Source organism: Ambystoma mexicanum, chromosome 5p, assembly GCF_040938575.1.
Source record: "Ambystoma mexicanum isolate Mex_15411 chromosome 5p, UKY_AmexF1_1, whole genome shotgun sequence".
Classification (NCBI taxonomy): Eukaryota; Metazoa; Chordata; class Amphibia; order Caudata; family Ambystomatidae; genus Ambystoma; species Ambystoma mexicanum.
This window is the reverse complement of record NC_090930.1, coordinates 1,068,413,774-1,068,438,770: the sequence shown is the minus strand read 5'-3', so window position 1 is coordinate 1,068,438,770 and position 24,997 is coordinate 1,068,413,774.

Sequence of the window (24,997 nt, the reverse complement as noted above, 5' to 3'; positions counted from 1 at the left end):
TTCTCCCACCACAGTAACCCTCCACCCGCACATTACCAAGTAATATATGTGGTACTTACATAAATCAGCATAAGCTTTTCAGTAGCCGCAACTGCAACAGAAACATAAAAGATTTACATTCAGTGCTTTGCCTACCAATAACACATCCAAACTGTCTGGCATATATCTGTACATTTTTCAGCTCCTTCCACCACATACATGAAACTTCTCAGTCATCTACCTCCACAGAAGGCTGGACTGCACAGTGATAGCAAACTGGCCTAAGACCAATGGGTGTATGGCAACCCCCAGCACACAAAAAAAACATTGCACAGATGGCTAAGTGGCAAACTTCCCTCCCAGGGAAACAGCACTGTTCAGCTGCACTGGGGGGGCGTTTTGTCCGCAACCCGGGCAAGTGTGTTCCTGGCCACCCCAATCCCTCCCCAGAGCACCCACTTCCTTCACAACAGAACACTATAGGCCCTGTTCACCCCCAACCCAATAGCAATGGCTGGGGGACACACCTCATGCAGGCCTCCCTGGGCCTCCTCCAAACGGCTGCGTGAGGTACACCCCACCTCCATTTGGGGTGAGGGGGGAGAGGGCCACCCCAAAAGGTGGGGCAGGACCCCCAATAGATGGGGCAGTAGGGTTTGGGCACCCTGGGGGCAGATAGCCACACTAATGGGCCCATCTGCACCAAGCCAAGTTGGGTAAACAAAAAAAAATATACAAAATCACAGGCTGCTTTTTAGGGGGGGCTGAGGGCCACCCTAAATTGGCAGCGCATGATGTACCGCAACGGGGGGTGGCCCTCAACCCTCCCCCACCCCAAATGGAGGGCCCCACCTCATGCAACCCTCCCTGGGGGCAGATAGAGGGGGGCCCACCTCATGCATCCCTCCCTGGGGTCAGATGCCCCTTCCTAGGAGCAGATATCTGCCCCCAGGGAGGGTTGCATGAGGTGGGGCCCTCCATTTGGGGTGGGGGGGGGTTGAGGGCCACCCCCTGTTGCGGTACATCATGCGCTGCCAATTTAGGGTGGCCCTCAGCCCCCCCTAAAAAGCAGCCTGTGTTTTTGTATATTTTTTTTTGTTTACCCAACTTGGCTTGGTGCAGATGGGCCCATTAGTGTGGCTATCTGCCCCCAGGGTGCCCGAACCTTACTGCCCCATCTATTGGGGGTCCTGCCCCAGCTTTTGGGGTGCCCCCCCCACCCCACCCCCAATGGCTGGGGGACACACCTCATGCAGGCCTCCCTGGGCCTCCTCCAAACGGCTGTGTGAGGTACACCCCACCTCCATTTGGGAGAGGGGGGAGAGGGCCACCCCAAAAGGTGGGGCAGGACCCCCAATAGATGGGGCAGTAGGGTTTGGGCACCCTGGGGGCAGATAGCCACACTAATGGGCCCATCTGCACCAAGCCAAGTTGGGTAAACAAAAAAAAATATACAAAATCACAGGCTGCTTTTTAGGGGGGGCTAAGGGCCACCCTAAATTGGCAGCGCATGATGTACCGCAACGGGGGGTGGCCCTCAACCCCCCCCCACCCCAAATGGAGGGCCCCACCTCATGCAACCCTCCCTGGGGGCAGATAGGGGGGCCCACCTCATGCATCCCTCCCTGGGGTCAGATGCCCCTTCCTAGGAGCAGATATCAGTGATCATCTGCCCCCAGGGGTCCCTGGCGCTGTGGCCCCATGCTTTGGGGCCACGGGGGAAGGGGGCCGCTTACCTAGTAAGCAGCCCCCCCTCCCCCACGCGTCACAAAAGGATCTTCGTTTGATCCGTGACGTTGCTGCCCGCGGATCGAGGCACCCTGCGCCCGATCCGCGGGCAGCAAAGTCACACAATGGGTACCGTTGGAAAGGGGAAGATCTCCCCTTTCCAACGATACCCGCCTCGATCTCCGGCTTGAAATACAGCCGGAGATCGAGGCGGAACAAGAAGGGCACTCACCTTCTCTCTCCAACGCAGCAGCCGAAAATGGCTGCTGCGGTGGAATTGCTTTCCGTTTCATGCCGACGTGCGTCACGCACGTCGGCGTGAAACTGAAGGAAATCCAACCCCCGGGCAGTGAGGGGGGACCTCCCCCTCACATAGCCCGGGGGTTGGATTACAGTTTTGAGCGATCCCTGCTTTGCAGGGATCGCTCAAAACAAGGTGCCGAAAAGGACGAGCTATCTCGTCCTTGGCACTGCGTGTGCACTTCCAAGGACGAGATACCTCGTCCTTGGCACTTAAAGGGTTAATAATTGTAGAGCAGATGTATGGCGATCACTCAGAGTATAATATCCTGATACATCGGCTATTTGGGAAAAAAATGACTAGGAAAATGGGAGAGCATGAAGACTCCATTGCCTTTATTCAGGAAATTCAGAATAGATGGAATTTGGAGACACATGAAACCTGGGGTAAAACGGTACCATTATTTTACCACATTTTATGTCAAGAGCTGCCAAAGCCGGTGCAACGTCAGCTAAAGAAACAGTTGGGAATGGAAGCACAGAGATAAAATTGGCAATTGTGCATTACTGTAGGATATTAAGGGAGAAAGATAAAAAGGAAAGCCGAGAGAAGGAAACAGGAGGAGGGGAAGTTGATGCAGAATAAACTATCAAACTTTGCCATAGAAGGAGCGGTATTGACAGGAGCAACGGCACAAACAGTGTAGTTACCACAGCTGAATAATGTGGCATACGCCATGGATCAGAATGGGTATAAACTTATGCTGAGAGGCAAAGGGAATTGGCCTCTAGGAGGAGGATGAGGTGGATTTCAAAATCCCCAAGGAAGGGGAGGATTTAATGGTGGACAGCGACTGTAATGTTGGAATTGCAGTAAATAAGGATATTTAGCTAGAGTATGTAGAAGCTAGGGAGGCATGCAGCAACAGAATTGGCAATCTCCAGGAGGGGGTATCGGGTATGCTACACAGTATAATTCAGATTCACAAAGATATTATGCCCAAGATCACAAGGAAACTCAGACATATGCACCGCAATCACAGCAAATACAGCAAGTCCCAATGCAGATGAAGTCACTACAAGGGCAACAACAGCAAGCACCTATGCAGACACAACAGACACCGACACATCAAGTACAATACATTCCAATGCTACAGACAGGTCAACCACAATGGTACATCCATACGGGAGCTACTCAAATATCTGCACCCAAATTGAAGAGTATGACTGCGGTGAGAGGAAATCCTTTTACAGGTTCGGGCATTGATTTATATCCGCAATAGGACAGCCCACAAAAGAAACTGATGTGTTGAGTAATATCTGTAACACCGGACCCCTAAGAGGTAGGGGTCTCAGGAGGATATCTCCGGGGCAACATGCTCGCCTTGGAATCAAGACGACAAGGAGCACAACAGGTTTGATCCCCGGGTCCGTGCTTAGAAACCTCTGAGTATTAAGTGCGTTATAAATACCTATTTTATCATAGCATATCATACCAAGGGTCAAGGTGATGATAGGAGGCAAGACGTTTTCATTTCTTGTGGACAATGGAGCAACTCGTTCCTGTGTCCAAGAGGGAAAATATCCAATGTCAGACAATCCCATGAATGCGCAGGAATTTTCTGTGGTGATTAAATTAGTTCCATTTACGGACAAATTACCAATTTCTATAGGTGAACACGGCATGTCTATGCCATTATTATACTCTAGACAAACACTGGTAAACATACTCGGGCGTGAGTTGATGACAAAACTTATCATAATGATATCTTTTACTGACGAAGGAATAGTGTGTTCTACTCTTGAGATACATAATACAAATGTGAGGGAGCTCATATTAGCATTTGCAGAAAGGAAAGCTCTACGAGGAGTTTCTCTAAACAAGGAAGTGTATTTGTATGGAGTGTCTGTCTTATTATCATGGTTGCCTAAATTGATTGGCAAGTTATTGAGAATACTCGATACTTTTTTGTTCAGGACAAAGATTACTATTGATGATGAGGAAGGGCAAAGCATCCCTTTAGAACTAGAAGCAGCAATAGTCAGAGAAGAAAGGGTGATGCTTCATGGGAGAGACGATGAGGGAAGGGGATGGAGAACAGTGATAACCCTCAATGAAGGATATAGGTTGACAGATTTGACAGATGAGCAGCTATTTAGGGAAGACTATTCAAATGATGAGTTAGTATTTTTCATGAATCTCACTTATTGGATCAAAGTAAAGAATGTAGAATTACCAAAGAAAATGCCATTGGTAAAAATGAAGCCGCCATTTTTTCAGGAAGACTTGGAAAAAGTACCAAGTATTGTATGAACCACAAGTCCATATGACGTGGGCCTTTTGAAAGGAGTGGAAGCAGTTAATATTAACCTCAAACTAGGAGAAATTCGGCCACACCAGAACAGTTTCCAATGTCCAGAGAAGCAGATGAACGGATGAAGGTATATTCAAAGCCATATCCACTTTAATGAAGCGAGGAATTTTTTTACCATCTGATTCCATGTGTAACACGGCTGTGTACCCTGTCAGAAAATCAATGGTGGGGTCATGGAGATTTGAACTTTGCCTTCTGCACAATATAGTTGAAGCAGAGTTTCCCTTAGTTCCAAATCATGTGACAATGTTATGCAATATCCCATCAAAAGAGAAGTATTTGACGTTTGTAGATTTAACCCTTTAAGTGCCATGGGTATTTCTCCCCAGTGCCAGGGTGATTTTGGTATGTGGCCATTCAGTGGCTTGTAACTTTTTTGTTACATGAGATATCGCGGCCAAATTTGGCTCCTTTTTTTCCCACATGTAGGCGGTCGTAACGCCACCCAGGAATCCCAGGTTGCTATAGGGGGGTGAGAGAAAATAAGGAAAAAGTGCGAAAGTTTTGGGTTTTTTCAAAAAATGCCAATAAAATGATGTACAAAGAAGCCTGTGTTTTTTTCCTTGTAAGAGCTAGGAACAAATGGTTTGCTGTGCTGAGTTCCCCAATTTCGTGGCTTTCAGGAACAGGTTGAGTGGAAATGGAAAAAGATTATTTTGATGTGGTTATCAACCGTTTTGTGAGAGGTAGGCGATTTTTGCCATTTTTGCCAATTGGACATGCATGGACGGAATGGAAGAAAAGGGCAGGAAAGCCAAATTGGAGGACAGAAAGGCATATATTTCTGAAAAGTAGACAAAATTCCAAGTTTAGGAAGGGGTGATTTGCATAGGTCAGGTGTAAAGACTGGTAGGGGTTGGTCTGTACTTCTGCTCTCTATATGGTAGAGGGGAGGCACAGAGGACCCCAGCCTAGATTCTCTATTCGGTAGCTATGGTCGAGCAATCAAGGCCTAGCTTCTCAGGAGGTGATGCAGGCTGGTTCTTAAGTACGGTGTAGTCCCCAAGCCCCCACAAAGGAATGTCCACACACTGTATTGGTTAGAACACAGTCTTTATATAATCAATATTCAAGGTTATGTACACTTATCATAATAACTCACTTTGTACTTAGGAAAATCAACAATGGCAAATATATACAATTCTAAAGTGGTACCACCCTTTGTATTAGATCTCATTAAAGTGCATCAACAATACAGTAACAATGTCACACAGATCAATAGAGTGAAACCAGCAATAGAGAGAGGAGAGAAAATAAGATGGTTGAGCAATAGGCAGAATACTGGCCCCTACCACTAGACGCAGTTCTGTGTGGAGATCCCCCCACCTGGGCAACCTGTAAAATAAAGATATAGCACAAGCCCAGTCCATATATTGTTCTGCAAGACTTATTCCCTCCTATAATGTTTTTACCCCCCCAATGTACCTGGTGGAGTCGAGTTCTTCGAAGAGGCGTCGACAGATCCTTCTTGAGCGACCCCCTTTCAAGCGGGAGTCACGGATCGTCGAGAGGCGTCGAGGAGCGTCGAGGAACTCGGCGTTCGGCGTCGGGGAATCGACGACCCTTCTTGAGTGCCTGCCCTTTAAAGCGGGAGACACAGGTCGTCGAACGTCCGACGGAGAACACGGGTGAACGGCGTCGATGAGGCGGCAGCTTCGTCCGAGCGGTGCTCGTCGGCGTCGGAGCGTTGGCGTCCTGCAAGGAAGAGGCGTGCGGGGCACCTCGGTGACAATAGTTCTGGACCGCAAAGAGTGTGAGGAACTGTGGCCCAGCAAGGGCGTCGAGTCGTTCGAGTCTTTGTGGTCTTCGGGTGGCGGGAAACCCACCGGTGGATTCTCCTCGGCGCGTTGGTCGTCCTCGACTTTCTCCGGCAGGACAAAGCGGTCGACGATGCGGGCGAGGGAGTCCTTCGATTCGAATGTTCTTAGGCAAAGGAGCGGGCGGCTCCGGTCATCGGCGGCACGGCGTCAAGTGGTCCCCACGGCTGGGCAACACAACTTCGACGGGCCTCCAGCGGTTACACAAACCTGCGAACCCTGGTCGATGGCAATGGACTTCGACAGCGGCGATGTCCGGGTGCTTCACTTCGATCTCCTCGGCTGTCCCGTCTCGGGTCGGCAGCCTTTCGAGGGTCTGACTTCCAGGGCGCTTCGGCAAAGATGGAGCGGTGCTCGATGGTCCCTCGGAGCACGGGAAGAGGGCGCCTTACCAGATCCTCTCTCGGGTCAGTCTTCGATGATTTCGGCAGCCTTCGGATCGGTCGAAGCAAATGCAGCAGCAAGTCTTCTTCTTCCAGCTGGACGTCGAAGATCAGCAGTTCCAGTTACTCTTAGAGTGGAGACTCAGCTTCTGAACGCTTCTGAACAATTACCAGTGGTGAGAGGTCCACAGATATACTATTCTGTCTCTCATCCACACTGCTGGTACACACTCAGCAGCCAATCATACAGAAGGGCATTCATGCAGTCAGTCAGCCAATCAGGCACACAGTGCATTCAGGCCACACTCCTCCCTTTCAGACACTCACAACAAGGAATGTGGATTGAGACAAGTACCCAGCCATTCAACACTACACACTGCATTCAGGCCAGTTTCGGGCAGGGCTGTCTCAGTCTTTGTCTCTCATGCCAGAAACCAGACAACCACAACAAGGAGTGTATATTGGTCACACACTCCATTCACCCAGGTCCCACCCACAGGAGGTACCCACAACATACAGTCACTGGGAAGGCTCCAGTCAGTCTAGCTGGGCCTTCACAACAACACCATATATGGAACTTCCACCCAACAGCCAGTCAGGGGGAAGGGATAGAGTCAGGGCTTCCCAGGACTTTGGGAAAACAAGGTAACAGGCAATAGAAAGCAAGAGGCCACAGGGGCCATCTTGTTTCCTATCAGGAATCAACTGATCCCAATGGCAGGGCCTGGGTATCCCAAAATGGAGGACACCCAGAGCACCTGTCAAATTCAGCATGGAGCTGCCACCAGCCCATACCCTGCTCTGTGGGCCACCCACAGGTGCCCAAAAACATACACTAGGGGCACAGGGTTGTACCCCTACCCATGGGTGCCATAAGGGTATCCCATGGGTCTGTTCACCAAACCAAAAGAGAGAGCTGCTGAAGGTACGCATGCATATGTAATGTTGTGCTCACACTTGGAGTTTGTACTAATCACCATATGCGTTAAAAGAATGTACCCTTTTGTTAAAAGAAGAGGCATTCTCTTTATACAGCGGCGTTTAAGACCTGCTGACCTGGCAAGAACTTGTTTTTAACAGAAGAATTGTGTTTGGTCGCTGTATGTCGAAGCATGCTGAGCCTGCTAAAACTATCTGCAGATTACGGGTGGGGGAAGGAATGAGTAAGCATAGCCTTGAGCACAGAGATACGGGCACAAAGGGGTACGAAATAATGTGAAGACCGGGATAACAGGAAACCACGATAGACCACGATAGCAAATGTGCAATGGTTGTTCGTTAAACTCCAACTGGATACTTCAGATAAGCTCCAACTGGAGATCGGCCCTGGGGTGGACGTGTTCTATGTGCAAGGCAATGTAAACAGGAAAGTATAAAAGAGCATGATGTGTAGAGAAAGGCGCGGCACTTCGACGACTTGCTTTGCGAGACGTTTGAAGTTGCAGCCCATTCGCGAATGCTTGTGCATTAATAAAGTAATGTTTACTTGGCTCTTTTCTGTCTGAGTTATTGCAGGGTCCCTCATTGTACTGGTTATGGTGACGGCGAGAAATCGCACCCACAATTTTGGTGTCAGAAGTGGGATGCGAAGGAGCGACAGTCCGTCACTGGGTGAGGAACGCCGCGGCGGAACCGGAGAAGGAATTGATCACGGGGCCCCAACAACTGAATCCGCACCTTTGATTGCAACCAACGCGTCATCCTTGTTTTTCCGGCTCCGTCGGCGGTGGAACAGCAGGCTGTCGCCCTTCGGGTCCGGAACACTCTGGCGGGACCCTTAAGGTAAGTGGTATGGATGGATGCATGATGGAATAAGGAAATAACGATTTAGGGTTTATGAAGAGGACAGTGGTATGTCCGTCTATGGAATAATAATGATGAAACGGTGATGTATTGATATTGGTATGGCGATATATGTCAGGAGGATGTACTGTTAATGTTAGCCTATTAATGCACATTTGGGAAAGGTGAGTGTTTTTAGGCAATTGTGGTATACCAACAAAATGGGTCAAGCGGCTTCCAGCAAGAGTGGTATAGGCAAGAGACACTATGCCCCTCTTGAAGGAACCCCTGCATTTGATATGTTGATTAAACATGGATTGAATTCAACATTGTTCTTAAGAGAATGGTCTGAATATACAAAAGATTCGATTGAGCATAAATGGCCAGACACTGGGTCCTTTGATGTGGACCGCATATCCAAAGTAGAAATAGAATTAGTAAAAAGACGGGTCAGACCCGCACAGTTTGAGGCTATACGACTATGGAGGGTAGAAGCAATGCGCAGGCGCAATGCTCAGAACAAACAAAAGGCAAAGGGGCAGAAGAGAACAGTAAATCAAAAATTACGTGACCTAGAGATAAAAGAGAAGGATGAGAAACTAGACCAGTTGGATAGACGTATGATGATTAAGAATAGCGGGGGTATGTATCCTGCCTTGCCGGCGCCTCGGTATGAAGATGTGATAGGACTAGAAGCAGAACAAACAACGACTGAATTGTTATTTCCAGGGGCTACGGCTCCTTCGAGAGAAGGTGAGGGTGAGAGGGCGGAATTCCCAATGAAGTATGGAGACCCAGATAGGTTGATAGACCGTAGGAGAACGACTACTGTAGAAAAGGATAGAGATGGAGACTTGCAAATCCTTATGACCGGGCTGTATGGCACACCCCTCAATGACAGCCTACGGGACCAATTGGGGCGTTTGACACCTTTGGAATTTAGGACAGTGGCCACTAAACTATATACCTTTTATGAGGGTAACTGTAAATTGAGAGGACAGAGTGCTGCGGATCTGCCCTCAGCATATCAGGACGCTGTCGCATTACTACCAGTGACTGCGTCCAGTGTTCAGTTATGGGGATGTATGTCCGACATAATAGCGGAAGTAATAAGGGGAGGTGTTGAATGGGAGAAGGAAAAGAGGGCATGGGAAAGAGAGGTGAAGGAAAGAGAGGCTAAACTCAAAGATGCAGACCAGGCGGGCCAAAACGTAGCTAATCGTATGATAGCATCCATACACTCGCAGTCCATGTCCACCCTGGTGAGTCTGATGGAGGGCCTTGGCTGGCCTATACAAGTAAACGTAATTAAATATCTTCTTATTAGGGTGGAGGATATAGAAGAGGAAAAGGAGCCTAGATATGTGTCCCAGTGGAATAGGATTAAGACAGAATTGGATAAGAAACTGCTATCTCATATAAGAGTGGATGATTCTGGGGCGGAAGAATGGAGAATGGCTAAGGTGGAGAAACTGTTAAAAGATTATAAAAAAATAAAAGAGAAAAACCTTAGTCATCAGTCCTCTGCTTCATCACCAGTGCAGGCCCTTGTAAGTGAACAAACAAACATGGAAAAGTTACTATCAATGCCAATGAGAGAGTGTCAACCCACCATAGATGCAGTTACTGGTAACATGATGCGCACCTATGTGTATGTCCCCTTATCTCGAATAGAATTGATGCATATCACCAAGTCCATCCCCGACCCCCGTATAGACCCGGCAGGATTCTACAAAGAAGTGGGAAAGCTATTCAGACCCGGGTTATTTACTGTAGAGGATGTAGATAACATATTGTTAGCTATTGTCCCAGAGGAGATATGGACCCCCTTTCGTGCCAAAGACAATGATACAATAAAATGGAAAGATGTAATGGAGGCGAGTAAAAATAGGAAACTGCATGAGGAATATCCCGAACCCCTAAGGGGGCATGGCATGGCAGTCCTGAGGGCTCTAGAAAAGGTATTACCCCCATTTGATGTGAATGTGGAGAAACTGTCTGCTGTGATACAGGGCGCAAGTGAGGAAGTAGCACAGTACTTCCTGCGTTACGAAGCAGCATTTAAAGCACACAGTGGGCTAGAGATAGGGTCTGAGACGGGCCAACGGTACTTTGCCACAAACTTTATAGAAGGGCTCCACGGGCCAATCCAGGAGAACATTAGGAAGGCAGAAAGTACGTGGATGACTAGAAACCCCCGGGATCTCCTCGAAATGGCCAGGTATTATGAAAGAGGAGAAAGAGTAAAGGGACAACAAAAGGCACGACAAGAGAAGGATCTAAAAACCAAAGTGTTGATGCAACAGTTGCATCAAGGGCCCCAAGGCAGGTATAACTACAATAATAATGGCCCGCCACAGGGCTATAGTAGCAACATGATAGGGGGCCAAGGGACAGGTAGAGGTGCAGTGCAAGGAGGTGCGCTATATGGGAGGAGGGATGGGCTACCCCAAGATGTATGTGCCTTCTGCAAGAGACCCGGACACTGGAAATCCCAGTGTCCCCAGAGTGGTGGGAGAGGAAGGGGCGTACGGCCCCCTCTACAGACAACATTTGCCCCAGGAAATAGGACTGGTGGGTACGGCAATCAAGACAATAGAATGTTTAAACCCCCTCAACCCAATGCCTTTGACGGACAAGCAAGAGGGGATGTTCCCTGGCCGGCCCGCCTCCCCCCAATCTACTGTATCAGCCACAACAAACAACACAAATACAAGGTGTATGCCAGGGCGAAGGTTGTGGGGAAGGGGTATACTATAATGACGACTTCCAGGATAACACAAGTGATATGTCCTGAGGAGGCCGAAATGAGACAGCGGGAGTGGTACAAGTACCTATAGATCAGAGGGGGCCTTATGCCTCCATTAGGATCGGCCCCCACCGAAACTTGAGATGTCTGGTAGACACGGGAGCTGGAAACAGTTCCGTGAATATCAGAGCCGTCCCCGCTGTCCCATTATCGGATAAAAGCAAGGTATCAGTTGGATTTGGGGGAAATCCAATAAAGACTCCTGTAAGTGAAATAGTAGAGGCAGAACTTCATGGGGTAAAATGGGAGAATGGGTGGCTATTGACCAATCACTGCCCAGAAAACTTGTTAGGTATTGATGCATTAAAGACACTAGGGGCCACAATATATTGCTCCCCTCAGGGGGTGAGAATGACTATAAGCAAACCTATGGGTATGATAGGAGTAACGCAAACCCTGCCCCCGGAACTCCAAGACATCCCGAATGAACTATGGGCCACTCATGGGAATGATGTAGGGGTGTTGGATGTTTCCCCAGTAGTAATCAAATTAAAGCCCGGTGCCAGGTTGCCCAGGATAAAACAATATCGCATATCACACGAGGGAGAGCAGGCACTATATCAAATAGTATAGGATATGATACCGTTAGGGGTGGTAGAGCCAACAAATGATAGCCCTTGTAACTCTCCGATCCTTCCAGTACACAAGAAATTGATTTGAGGGAGATAAACAAAATAGTAGAACCCAGATATCCAGTTGTCCCTAATATTGCAAGTGTACTCACTTTAATTCCCAAAACAGCGAAATGGTTTACGGTAATTGATTTGAAAAATGCCTTCTTCAGCATTCCTATTGCCGAAGAAAGCAGGTACCTGTTAGTTTCACTCTTCGAGATAGACAGTACCAATTTACTAGAGCCCCGCAGGGATATACAGAAAGTCCCGCTATATTCAGCCAAGCACTAAAAACACAGATGGATAACCTAGCCCTACCTGCTAACACTGCTCTGATACAATATGTTGATGATTTGCTATTATGTGCAGCCACCGAAGAGGAATGCCATTATGTGACCAGATTGGTGCTAATGCACTTAGCAGAAAATAAGCACAAGGTAGCCCTAGCCAAAATGCAGTATGTAAAACAAAAGGTCCATTATTTAGGCTTTGGGCCTCATTACGACCCAGGCGGTAAGTTACCGCCTGGGCCGTGACTTTACCACCATGGCGTAAACTACGTTTACGCCATGGTGGTTGGCGGACTTACCGCCCCATTCCGACCTAGGCTGGGCGGTAAGTCCCCAATCCCCATTTACCCTTCCCCATTCCCATTTTTGCCCCATAGGGCATAATGGGAGTGGGGAAGGCGTTAATTACGCCACCGTAAATTACGGTGGCGTAATTAACTCCATGGTCCCTTAGCGCCATGGATTTTAACACCTGCTAAAAGCAGGTGTTAAAAGCACCATGGCGCTAGGGGACCTCGTAATCAGGCGGTAAGGGTCGGCGCTGTTAACGCTGCCGTAAACCCCTTACCGCCTGAGTTGTAATGAGGCCCTTTGAGTTGTCCGAAGAGGGGCGAACTCTGTCTACTGATCGCATTGCTTTGATACAGTCCATAAAAGGCCCCGACACGGCAAAAGGTCTCCGAAGGATAATTGGTGTTTTATCCTATTGTAGGCACTGGATTCCTGAATTCTCTGTATTGATCCAGCCCATGCTAAAAGCCTTAAAAGAAGTACAAGAAAACGGACCATTAGAATGGACACCTGAGATGGAAAAAGCCCTGACAGCTATGAAAGATGTTTTATGCCACGCACCGGCCTTAGGCACACCTGATTATACCAAGAGATTTTGCCTTTTCGTTGATGAACAGGAAGGTTGCGCTGTGTCAGTCTTAACGCAGGAACAAGGGGGTAAACAGAGACCATGTGCATATTTCTCCAGTGCTCTGGACTCAGTAGCTCGAGGCCTACCCCCATGCATGAGAGCAGTGGCCGCAGCAGCGACAGCCCTAAAACAAAGTGCAGGTATCATCCTAGGGAGCGAAGTGACAGTAAAAGTCCCACATGCGGTGGACGTTCTCCTGAATAGAGTGCATACACAGCATTTGACCACAGCTAGACTCACACAGTATGAGATGATTCTGTTTGCCAGTAATGTAAAAATCGAACGATGTAACCCTTTGAATCCAGCGACACTGCTTCCTTTGCCCGTCTCACCTAATGACATTAGGCATGATTGTGTGATCCAAATGGAAGAACACACTAAGGGTAGAGCAGACCTGCAAGACACCCCGCTGGTTGATAATGAGGGTATATTATTCTGTGATGGTTCCTGTTTCAAACTGCCAAATGGGGAGACAACAGCAGGGTATGCTGTAACCACAGGGGAGCGGTTGATTGAGAGTGGGAAAGTGTGTGAAAAATCGGCCCAGGCAGCCGAATTTATTGCACTAACAAGAGCATTAGTGTTAAGCAGCGGTATGAAAGTGACAATTTATACTGATTCAGCCTACGCTCATGGGGTGGTTTCCAATTTTTTGGTAAACTCTGGGGAGAGCGTGGGTTTTTAACCTCCCAAGGTGATACTATTAAACATGCCCAATTGATTGCTGAATTATTACAAGCCCTTACGTTGCCCAAGATGGTGGCCATAGTGAAATGCCCAGCGCATAAAAGGACTCTAGATTATGTCACGCAAGGAAACTCCTTAGCCGACCAGATGGCTAAACTAGCTGCCACAAGGGATACACGGTGGGAGGCCCGACAACTCATAGTGGGGAGGGATGTGACTATGGAAGGGACGAAGGAGCGCATAAAGGAAATCCAAGCAGATGCAACCATTGAAGAAAGACTATCTTGGCACAAGGATGATCAATACGAGGAGACGGTAGATGGGCTATGGGCACATACCAATACGAATACTTGGGTACTACCTGATGCATACTTACCTGTGATAGTGAGTGTGGCTCATGGTCCAACTCACGTTAACGCAAGGACTATGGAAGAAGTTTTGAGTGCTGTGTGGTACAACAAAAGATTGGGAATGTATTGTCGTCAATGGGCAAAACAATGTGAAATATGTGTTCTATACAATGTGGGGAAAGGTGTACCAGCCCCGGCGGGCCACAGTAAGTTACCCACCTGCCCTTTTGAGGTGGTGTATATGGACTTTATACAGCTGGAGCCTGTAAATAAACATTCCTACTGTTTGGTGATGAGATGTGGGTTCTCAGGATGGGTGGAAGCATATCCCCTGCGGGACAATAGTGCCACCTCCACAGCACAATGCATATTGAAACACTGGGTGCCCTTGTATACGGTCCCCAGATATCTATGGTCTGACAATGGCACTCATTTTACTGGTGAAGTAGTATGCAAAGTTTGCAAGGCCCTTGGTATTGATCAACGCTTCCACGCAGTTTTTCATCCTCAATCAGCTGGGATTATAGAGGGCACAAATAAGGTACTGAAGAACAAACTGGCAAAGGCTTGTGCTGAAACGGGACTGAAATGGCCGGATGCATTGCCTATTGCATTATTGAGTATGCGTACTATGCCTAAGCGTACACATGGTTTATCTCCTTTCGAAATTGTTATGGGGCGTCCACCAAGTATTGGGACCCCCATATCACCTAAGAGATTGTCTGAGCAAGCATGGCCTGCATTACAACAGTATTGTATTGGGTTAACTAATAGACTGATTTCTATTAATGCACAGGTGAACGCAGTAGCTCCATCTCCTCTGATAGGAGAAGGTCACGACGTGCAGCCCGGTGATTGGGTTGTTATAAAAGCCTTCGATCGCACCAGCGGACTGCAACCCAGATGGAGGGGCCCGTTTCAGGTGCTCCTCGCAACACAAACTGCGGTAAAAGTTGATGGCAAATCGCACTGGTACCACGTGAATCACGTCAAGAAGACGCTTCCATTACTGATTCCTCCAGAAAAGGGAACCAACCAACCCCAGGTTGCAACAGTACTGCCAGACGCCATTAGTAGGTGTGCCCATCGCCTCCGATCCCGTGACGTGTATGTGCCAAACAACGTGTAAGGACACTGTTTTGAACTTTGATCATTAGGGAGATGAACATTTGGACTCTCTTGTTGGTTTTAGCAGGATTGTGCCTTACTGAAGACAACGGGCTTGTAGCCTGAAGGGCCTCCGGCGTTCCCCTCATGGGACAGGCACTACGAGACGTGGGACAGATCGGATGAAGGTTTTCAGTGAGACCTACCACTATTAGAGTAATAAGGACACTGGTGCTTTAAATAGGGGATACAGCTATATCGCTAGGTTGCATCTGATACGCATACGTACCTATAATGAGCCACATACTGAATTATGTCTGCACCCGTATATGCTGGTTTAATCCCTGAGCAGATAAATGTATGCTCCCCAAACACAGAAGGTAAGAGAAAAACACCACTTTGCACCACAAGGAACAAAATCTTATTTTTTGTATGCTCAATAGTAGTATTAATAGCGTTCGCCATATTATTCTGGTATTTGGAACATCCATCTAGATATGAATTAAAGAACTTGTTACCCGTGTCAAACGGAACAGGGAGAATAGATCGGGTCAAGAGCAGGAATCGAGATGCCTATGACCAACACGACCCGGAAGACTATGCTAAAAATGAATATGTGAAGATAATAAACACAACATATGGGGTAGTGAATAAAACTGATTGCTGGATCTGCACCCACATGCCCCGACATAGCAGTGAAGGCATCCCAGTGTACGCGTCGCCAGTTACTGAGGATGCCGGGTGTACATTAATTTACATGAGAATAGTGTCAGCACAGCAATACATGATGCCGAATACCGCTTGTTATGTTAGAGGAGAGAACAAAACCCTTCTAATGGCAAAGATACGCTATAAAATCAAAACTGAGGGAATCGGGCTTGCACCTGCTATGGTACAGATAGTAAGAGAACCTCCTCCCCCTATCACCATCACACAAGAGTTTAGGCCAAAGAATATATGTTTTAAGAGAAACGCAAGAGGTAATCAAAGAATGATCTCGGGGTGCAGTCAAATGGTGAATCTAAATAACTACACGAAGGGATTGTTACAGATAGAGGGACATGCCTACGTCTGTAACAAGAGGGCTTATTTGTGGTTAGCGAGAGATTTTGTTGGGGTATGTTACATAGCCAGAATAATGCCGGCTGTGATGGTATATGCCCCGTCTACTCTGCATAAAGAAATACACAGCAGAAATAAACGAGCAGTAAACCCAAAAATTCCTACGTATCAACCTACAGGATGGGAAACGTTTATAGATCTGATGGGGGCCCTGGTTCCTCCAGCGGGCATCTTTATGAACAGTCAAGAAATCCAAAAGCTAAGCAGGGCCCTTGAGTTCGTAATCGAAGAATCCGCAGACCTAATGGAAAACATCACTTATGAAATTAAAGCAATTCGGCTAGTGGCTCTCCAGAATAGGTATGTCTTAGACATACTCACTGCAGAAAGGGGCGGGGTCTGTTTCATGGTGGGGTCCCAATGTTGTGTTTACATACCAGAAGAAAGTACAGGAATCTTAGATGGAATAAACAAACTACATAAAATAGCGGATAGTATCCACCAGGAGGAAGGGTCAGGAGATAGCTGGTGGATGAAACTCCTAAAAGAAATCGGGTGGCAGCTCCTTACGTCCATACTGGTTCTAGCGGCAATAGTTGTAGGAATTTGTCTCTGCATCCAATGCTTCCCGGTATGTGTGTCGTGCTGTGTTTCCATGTGTTCTTCCAGCATAACGCGCCTAAATCCAATGGATAAAAGCCATGTACAACAGGAATTTTTTGACATGGGAGGCCTGGAGAAGATTATGCTACAGACAGTATGTAATGATGTTGCTTTCCTGCCATCTGCTTATGCTAGGACTGTTTAGATTGATGCTCAAGTGTGAGCAAAGGGTGGATTGAAGGTACGCATGCATATGTAATGTTGTGCTCACACTTGGAGTTTGTACTAATCACCATATGCGTTAAAAGAATGTACCCTTTTGTTAAAAGAAGAGGCATTCTCTTTATACAGCGGCGTTTAAGACCTGCTGACCTGGCAAGAACTTGTTTTTAACAGAAGAATTGTGTTTGGTCACTGTATGTCGAAGCATGCTGAGCCTGCTAAAACTATCTGCAGATTACGGGTGGGGGAAGGAATGAGTAAGCATAGCCTTGAGCACAGAGATACGGGCACAAAGGGGCACAAAAGAATGTGAAGACAGGGATAACAGGAAACCACGATAGACCACTATAGCAAATGTGCAATGGTTGTTCGTTAAACTCCAACTGGATACTTCAGATAAGCTCCAACTGGAGATCCGCCCTGGGGTGGACGTGTTCTATGTGCAAGGCAATGTAAACAGGAAAGTATAAAAGAGCATGATGTGTAGAGGAAGGCGCGGCACTTCGACGACTTGCTTTGCGAGACGTTTGAACTTGCAGCCCATTCGCGAATGCTTGTGCATTAATAAAGTAATGTTTACTTGGCTCTTTTCTGTCTGAGTTATTGCAGGGTCCCTCATTGTACTGGTTATGGTGACGGCAAGAAATCGCACCCACACTGCACTGCCAGGAGTCCCACATGGACTCCTGGGCAGAAAACACGACAGAACACACGATAAAAAACAGTAAAGGACAAGGATTCAGAGGCCCTGTCCCTCTGATGCATTTCCAGCATCACAGTCGCCCACCCCCAGACTGAGGTGGAGGGTGTCTAATCTCCCACGGGATAGACACCCTCATACAGACGGTCAACATACCTTCTGGAAAGGCCATCTGCATTATCGTGACTCTTCCCTGGTCTGTGCTCTATGGTGAAGTCTAACCCTTGCAGGCTAATGGACCACCTGAGCAATTTCGGATTCTCACCCTTCATTTGCATACGCCACTTCAGGGGCTTATGATCTGTTTGGACCTTGAAGGTAGACCCCGTAAGGTAGGGCCTAAAACGCCTAAGGCTCCAAACTATGCTAAAACACTCCTTTTCAACAGTAGCCCACCTAAGTTCTCTACCCTTGAGTTGTCTACTGATGAATATGATAGGATGTTCTCTCCCTTTGTCATCTAACTGGGACAAGACAGCTCCAATTCCGGTGTCGCAGGCATCTGTCTGGCTGATAAAGGGTCGGCTGTAGTCAGGCGCACACAACACAGGTGCCCTACACAGACTTTCTTTCAAGCCATCAAAGGCCCTCTGACAGTCTTCGGTCCAATTAACCTTCCTAGGCTGTTTGGGTGAAGTTAGAGCTGTCAGGGGTGCAGCTATGGTTCCATAGTCTGCCATGAAATTTCGATAGTACCCAGTGAGGCCCAAAAAGGCTCTCACCTGGGTTTGAGTAGTGGGAGTCTCTCAGTTCTGTACATCCTGTACTTTACTGGAGAGAGGTTGGATTTGACCCCCTCCTACCTCATGACCAAGATAGGTAACTTTCCCCTGAGCTATCTGGCACTTGGTGGCCTTGATAGTGAGGTTAGCCCTTTTCAAGGCCTGCAACACCTTATCCAGATGTGTCAAATGCTCTTCCCAGGTGGAACTGTAGACGGCAATGTCGTCTAAGTAAGCCACACAAAAGGCTTCCAGCCCACTGAGCGCATGATTGACCAATCTCTGGAAGGTGGCAGGGGCATTCTTCAACCCAAAAGGCATGACCCTAAACTGGTAGAGTCCCTCAGGTGTTGAGAAGGCCGTCTTTTCCTTGGCATGGTCCGTCAGAGCTATTTGCCAATAGCCTGAGGTAAGGTCAAAGGGGCTCACAAATTTGGCAGCACCTATGGTGTCCACGAGCTCATCAGCCCTGGGCAATGGGTGCGCGTCAGTTTTGGTGACGGCATTGACTCCTCGGTAGTCCACACAGAACCTCCAATCCTTGGTACCCGCCTGGGAACTTGCCTTGGCGACAAGGACCACTGGACTTGACCAGGGACTGGTTGAGGGTTCAATAACACCCAGATCCAACATCTTGGCGACCTCAGCCTGGATGTGGTTCTTGACGGTATCTGACATACGGTAGCACCTGCTTTTGACAGGCACACTGTCACCAGTGTCAATTTCATGCCTACACCACGGTGTAAGGCCTGGCATCAGTGAAAACAGAGAGGCATACTGTTGGAGCAAAGCCCTGCAGGCCCTCTGTTGCTCTGTTGTCAAATCCGGAGAGAGATGTACTCCCTCCACTGAGCCATCCTGAGGGTTGCTATGCAGCAAATCAGGAAGGGGCTCACTCTCATCCTCTTCTTGCCCTGAAGCTAGCAAGAGACATGAGACTTCTGCTTGCCGGTGGAAAGGCTTGAGCCTGTTGACATGGAATACCTGAGGGGCTACCCCAGAGGCTCCCATGTCAACCAGATAATTGACTTCGCCCATCTTGGAGATGATCCTGAAGGGTCCAGTCCACTTGTCTGCCAAAGCTCTAGGCTTGGTAGGCACCATCACAAGGATTTCCTGTCCCGGAGTCCAATCCACTTGCGAGGCTTTAAGGTCATGCCAGTACTTAGTCAATTCCTGGCTGGCCTTGAGATTTGCTGTTGCCTGACCCATCATCTGTGTCATCCTCCGTCTGAGGCCTAACACATAGTCCCCCACTTGCTTGGCGGGACCTGGAGGGGTGGCTTCCAAGCCTTCTCTGATCAAGGCGAGGGGCCCCCTCACGGGATGTCCAAAGAGTAACTCAAAGGGGCTGAAACCAACACCCTCTTGAGGTACCTCTCTGTAAGCAAACAGCAGGCATGGCAGGAGGAGATCCCATTTCCTCCTTAGGGGTTCTTCCAAAGCCCCTAGCATGCCCTTGAGAGTTTTATTAAACCTCTCAACCAGACCATTGGTCTGGGGGTGGTAAGAGGTGGAGAACGTGTAGGTTACCCCGCACTCTTTCCACATGGTTTTCATGTAACTAGACATGAAGTTGGATCCTCTGTCAGAGACAACCTCCTTGGGGAATCCAACACGGGTGAAAATGCCCAGGAGAGCCCTGGCAACCACCTTGGAAGGACCAGTCCGAAGGGGTATTGCCTCAGGGTACCTGGTGGCATGATCTACCAAGACCAGGATGAACCGATGTCCACCTGAAGTGGGAGGGTCAAGGGGACCGACGATGTCGATGCCCACCCTCTCAAATGGTGTGCCAACCACTGGCAATGGCTGCAGTGGGGCAATGACACTGCCTCCAGTCTTGCCAGACAACTGACAAGTTGGGCAGGTCCTGCAGTGGGACTCCACCTCTACTCCCATCCGTGGCCAGTAGAAATGGGCAGAGAGCCTCTGCTTAGTCTTCTTGGTCCCAAGATGACCAGCCAAGGGCACCTCATGCGCCAACTGCAGTAGGAAGGGCCTGTAAACCTGGGGTACCACCAACCTTTGAGAGCACCAGGTTCAGGCTTAGTGGGCTCACTAACAAGGAGCTCACCCTCCCAATAAATCCGGAACGTCCTAGGCACTTCTCCTTGTGCCTGGGACAGGGCCTGTTTCCTCAGTCCCTCGAGAGAGTGGCACTCTCTCTGTCCCTTACAGAAGTCTGCCCGGGAGGGTCCCCCTTCAGCTAACAAGCATTGAAGGTCGGGATGATCCTCTGGGTTGAGAACCTCTCCCACAAGAGAGTCTTCTGTCTCTTCTCCCACAGGAGTTGAGTTTGGGTTTTCCACTGGACCCAGCCCGTCCGGAGCATGGATCCCAATGGGTGCTGTCGGAACAGCAGGAAGAGAAGGTGTTCCCTCCACAGAGGTGGCCTTCTTGGTCTTCCTTCTTCTTGCCTTAGGCCTCGCCTTTGGCTCGGGTACCTGACTCACAGCCAGACCCGGTGTCACCTGTGACCTAGTGACTGCAGCAGCAGTCATGGGAAGACCATCCGAGATCAACCCCAACTCTACTAGATCATTTCCTAACAGAATGTTAGCAGGGACATTGTCCTGAACCAGGACAGGAAGCTTTGCTGTCTTGTCTCCAATCATGAGTGTGACTAAGGCTACAGGCGATAATTTGGGAGGCCCACCAGCTAACCTGGTGGTTCTCAGAGGAGCACCTACATAGTCCTCTGGCTTGAGCAGGGTCCTGTCCACCACTGTCATGCTTGCCCCAGTGTCTCTCAAACCAGTAGAAGGCTGGCCATTCAAGAGGACACTTCTCAAAAACCTACGGGTGTTCTGTGGGATAGTCTCCAGTACTTCTGCATACTGGTCCCAGGCCCCAAGGGACACTAAGGAAATCTCTACCGGAGCACCAAATGTGATCCCGGTAGAGGAGGGGAGGACAGTGGCCTCCACCTCAGACACGGGGTAAGGGTAGGTCAGGTTGACAGCCTGTACTCCAAGTGCCTTACCTTTACACTTGGAGTCACCCCTTCTGTGATCCAGAGCCCCACAGTCCCAACAAGTGCCAGGAGTGCGGGGTACGGTACTGGAACCACTGGGAGCCTGCTTTGCAGCAGGTGGACCACTACTCTTATTCCCACCCACAGGTGACTTATCCCCACTAGATTTTTGGGTCTTGGGAGAGGAAGGTTTAGGTTTACCCGACCGTGACTGCTTGTGGGACTCCTCAGCTTTCTGAGAGGCCCCCTTTTCTTTGTCCTTGTCCTTCCCACCGGAGTCCTTAGGGGACACCCGGTGGGAGACCCACTTGTCAGCCAACCTAGCCAGCTTAAAGGGGTCCAAAATGTTCTGGTCAGCCACATACTGACGCAGCTCTGGTGAACAGGCTTCAGAAAAATGCTCAAAAAACAAAAGGTGGGACAATTCAACAAAAGTCTTAACCTTGTATCCATCAATCCACCCCATCATATTCATGTGCGCAGCACTCACCCAGTCAACCCAAGACACATTCTCTCTTTTCTTAAAATCCCTGAACCTTTTAAGGTATTGGGTAGGTGTCTTGCCAAACTTGGCAATCAAAGCAGACTTCATACACTCATACTGACCCCTTTCTTCCACACTCAGCTTCAGAATACAGTCATATCCAGTTTGAGGCACTCTGCTTAACAAACACTTAGCCCAATCTCTTTTATCAACATCATGAATCGCACAAGCCATTTCAAACGCTTCAATCCATTGGAGGATATCTGAACCCTCCACAAATACACCAACCAAATCTTTCATAAACTTGGTGGCTGGGGACCTGACACTCTCACTGGTTTTAGCTGAAGTCTCCACTCTAGCTTTCTCTAGCTGGATTCTCTGACATTCAGTGTCCTGGCTCTTGAGTTCAAGGTCCTTATTCTTGAGCTCCACTTGTTGAGCCAACTCCTCTTTCTTAAGTTCAGCATCTATTTCCAACTTGCGGTATTCAAAGGCCAATTTCATCCTTAATAACTCAAGCTCCAAGGAATTTCTGGGGTTTGGAACAGAGGCAGCAGGAATGGTGGCATTCCCAGAAACAGATTCAGCAGAAACCCCAGGGGCAGAGTCCTCATTGGTTGCATTCCCCCCCTCATCAAGAGTTTCACCATCAGTCTGGTAGTCCACCAGGGCAGCTATCAGCTCAGCCCTAGACTTATCCACAAAGTCTAACTCCCTGGCTTCACAAGCACTCTGGAGAGCCTCCAAGCTCATCCAAGTCAATTTGCCATTTGCAATAGACTCCATTGTTTGTAATGCAGTTATCTTGTACACAACTAAACCTTAATTTAATAAAGTGCAGATATTTTGTAAGTGGCACGGTTATACACTGATTCTTAAAACCATAAGCATCCCACCACTGCCACCAGTGTAAAGACTGGTAGGGGGTGGTCTGTACTTCTGCTCTCTATATGGTAGAGGGGAGGCACAGAGGACCCCAGCCTAGATTCTCTATTCGGTAGCTATGGTCGAGCAATCAAGGCCTAGCTTCTCAGGAGGTGATGCAGGCTGGTTCTTAAGTACAGTGTAGTCCCCAAGCCCCCACAAAGGAATGTCCACACACTGTATTGATTAGAACACAGTCTTTATATAATCAATATTCAAGGTTATGTACACTTATCATAATAACTCACTTTGTACTTAGGAAAATCAACAATGGCAAATATATACAATTCTAAAGTGGTACCACCCTTTGTATTAGATCTCATTAAAGTGCATCAACAATACTGTAACAATGTCACACAGATCAATAGAGTGAAACCAGCAATAGTGAGAGGAGAGAAAATAAGATGGTTGAGCAATAGGCAGAATACTAGCCCCTACCACTAGACACAGTTCTATGTGGAGATCCCCCCACCTGGGCAACCTGTAAAATAAAGATATAGCACAAGCCCAGTCCATATATTGTTCTGCAAGTCTTATTCCCTCCTATAATGTTTTTACCCCCCCAATGTACCTGGTGGAGTCGAGTTCTTCGAAGAGGCGTCGACAGATCCTTCTTGAGCGACCCCCTTTCAAGCGGGAGTCACGGATCATCGAGAGGCGTCGAGAAGCGTCGAGGAACTCGGCGTTCGGAGGCGGGGAATTGATGGCCCTTCTTGAATGCCTTCCCTTTCAAGCGGGAGACACGGGGCGTCGAACGTCCGTCGAGGAACTCGGCGTTCGGCGTCGGGGAATCGACGGCCCTTCTTGAATGCCTTCCCTTTCAAGCGGGAGACACGGGGCGTCAAACGTCCGACAACAAAGAGGGTAGAACGGCGTCGATGAGGCGGCAGCTTCGATCCAAGCGGTGCTCGTCGACGACGGAGCGTTGGCGTCCTGCAAGGCAGAGGCGTGCGGGGCACCTCAATGACAATTGTTCTGGACCGCAAAGATTGTGGAGACGGGGGCCCTGCAAGGGCGTCGAGTCGTTCGAGTCTTTGTGGTCTTCGGGTGGCGGGAAACCCACCGGCAGGTTTCTCCTCGGCGCGTTGGTCATCCTCGACTTTCTCCGGCAGGATAAAGCGGTCGACGGTGCGGACGAGGGAGTCCTTCGATTCAAATGTTCTTAGGCAAGGAGCGGACGGCTCCGGTCGTCGGCGGCACGGCGTCAAGTGGTTCCCACGGCTGGGCAACACAACTTCAACGGGCCTCCAGTGGTTACACAGACCTGCGAACCCTGGTCGACGGCAATGGACTTCGACGGCGGCGATGTCCGGGTGCTTCACTTCGATCTCCTCGGCGGTCCCGTCTCAGGTCGGCAGCCTTTCGAGGGTCTGACTTCCAGGGCGCTTCGGCGAAGATGGAGCGGTGCTCGATGGTCCCTCGGAGCAAGGGAAGAGGGCGCCTTACCAGGTCCTCTCTCGGGTCAGTCTTCGACGATTTCGGCAGCCTTCGGATCGGTCGAAGCAAATGCAACAGCAAGTCTTCTTCTTCCAGCTGGGCGTCGAGGATCAGCAGTTCCAGTTACTCTTGAGTGGAGACTCAGCTTCTGAACGCTTCTGAACAATTACCAGTGGTGAGAGGTCCCCAGATATACTATTCTGTCTCTCATCCACACTGCTGGCACACACTCAGCAGCCAATCATACAGAAGGGCATTCATGCAGTCAGTCAGCCAATCAGGCACACAGTGCATTCAGGCCACACTCCTCCCTTTCAGACACTCACAACAAGGAATGTGGATTGGGACAAGTACCCAGCCATTCAACACTACACACTGCATTCAGGCCAGTTTCGGGCAGGGCTGTCTCAGTCTTTGTCTCTCATGCCAGAAACCAGACAACCACAACAAGGAGTGTATATTGGTCACACACTCCATTCACCCAGGTCCCACCCACAGGAGGTACCCACAACATACAGTCACTGGGAAGGCTCCAGTCAGTCTAGCTGGGCCTTCACAGCAACACCATATATGGAACCCAACAGCCAGTCAGGGGGAAGGGACAGAGTCAGGGCTTCCCAGGACTTTGGGAAAACAAGGTAACAGGCAATAGAAAGCAAGAGGCCACAGGGGCCATCTTGTTTCCTATCAGGAATCAACTGATCCCAATGGCAGGGCCTGGGTATCCCAAAATGGAGGACACCCAGAGCACCTGTCCAATTCAGCATGGAGCTGCCACCAGCC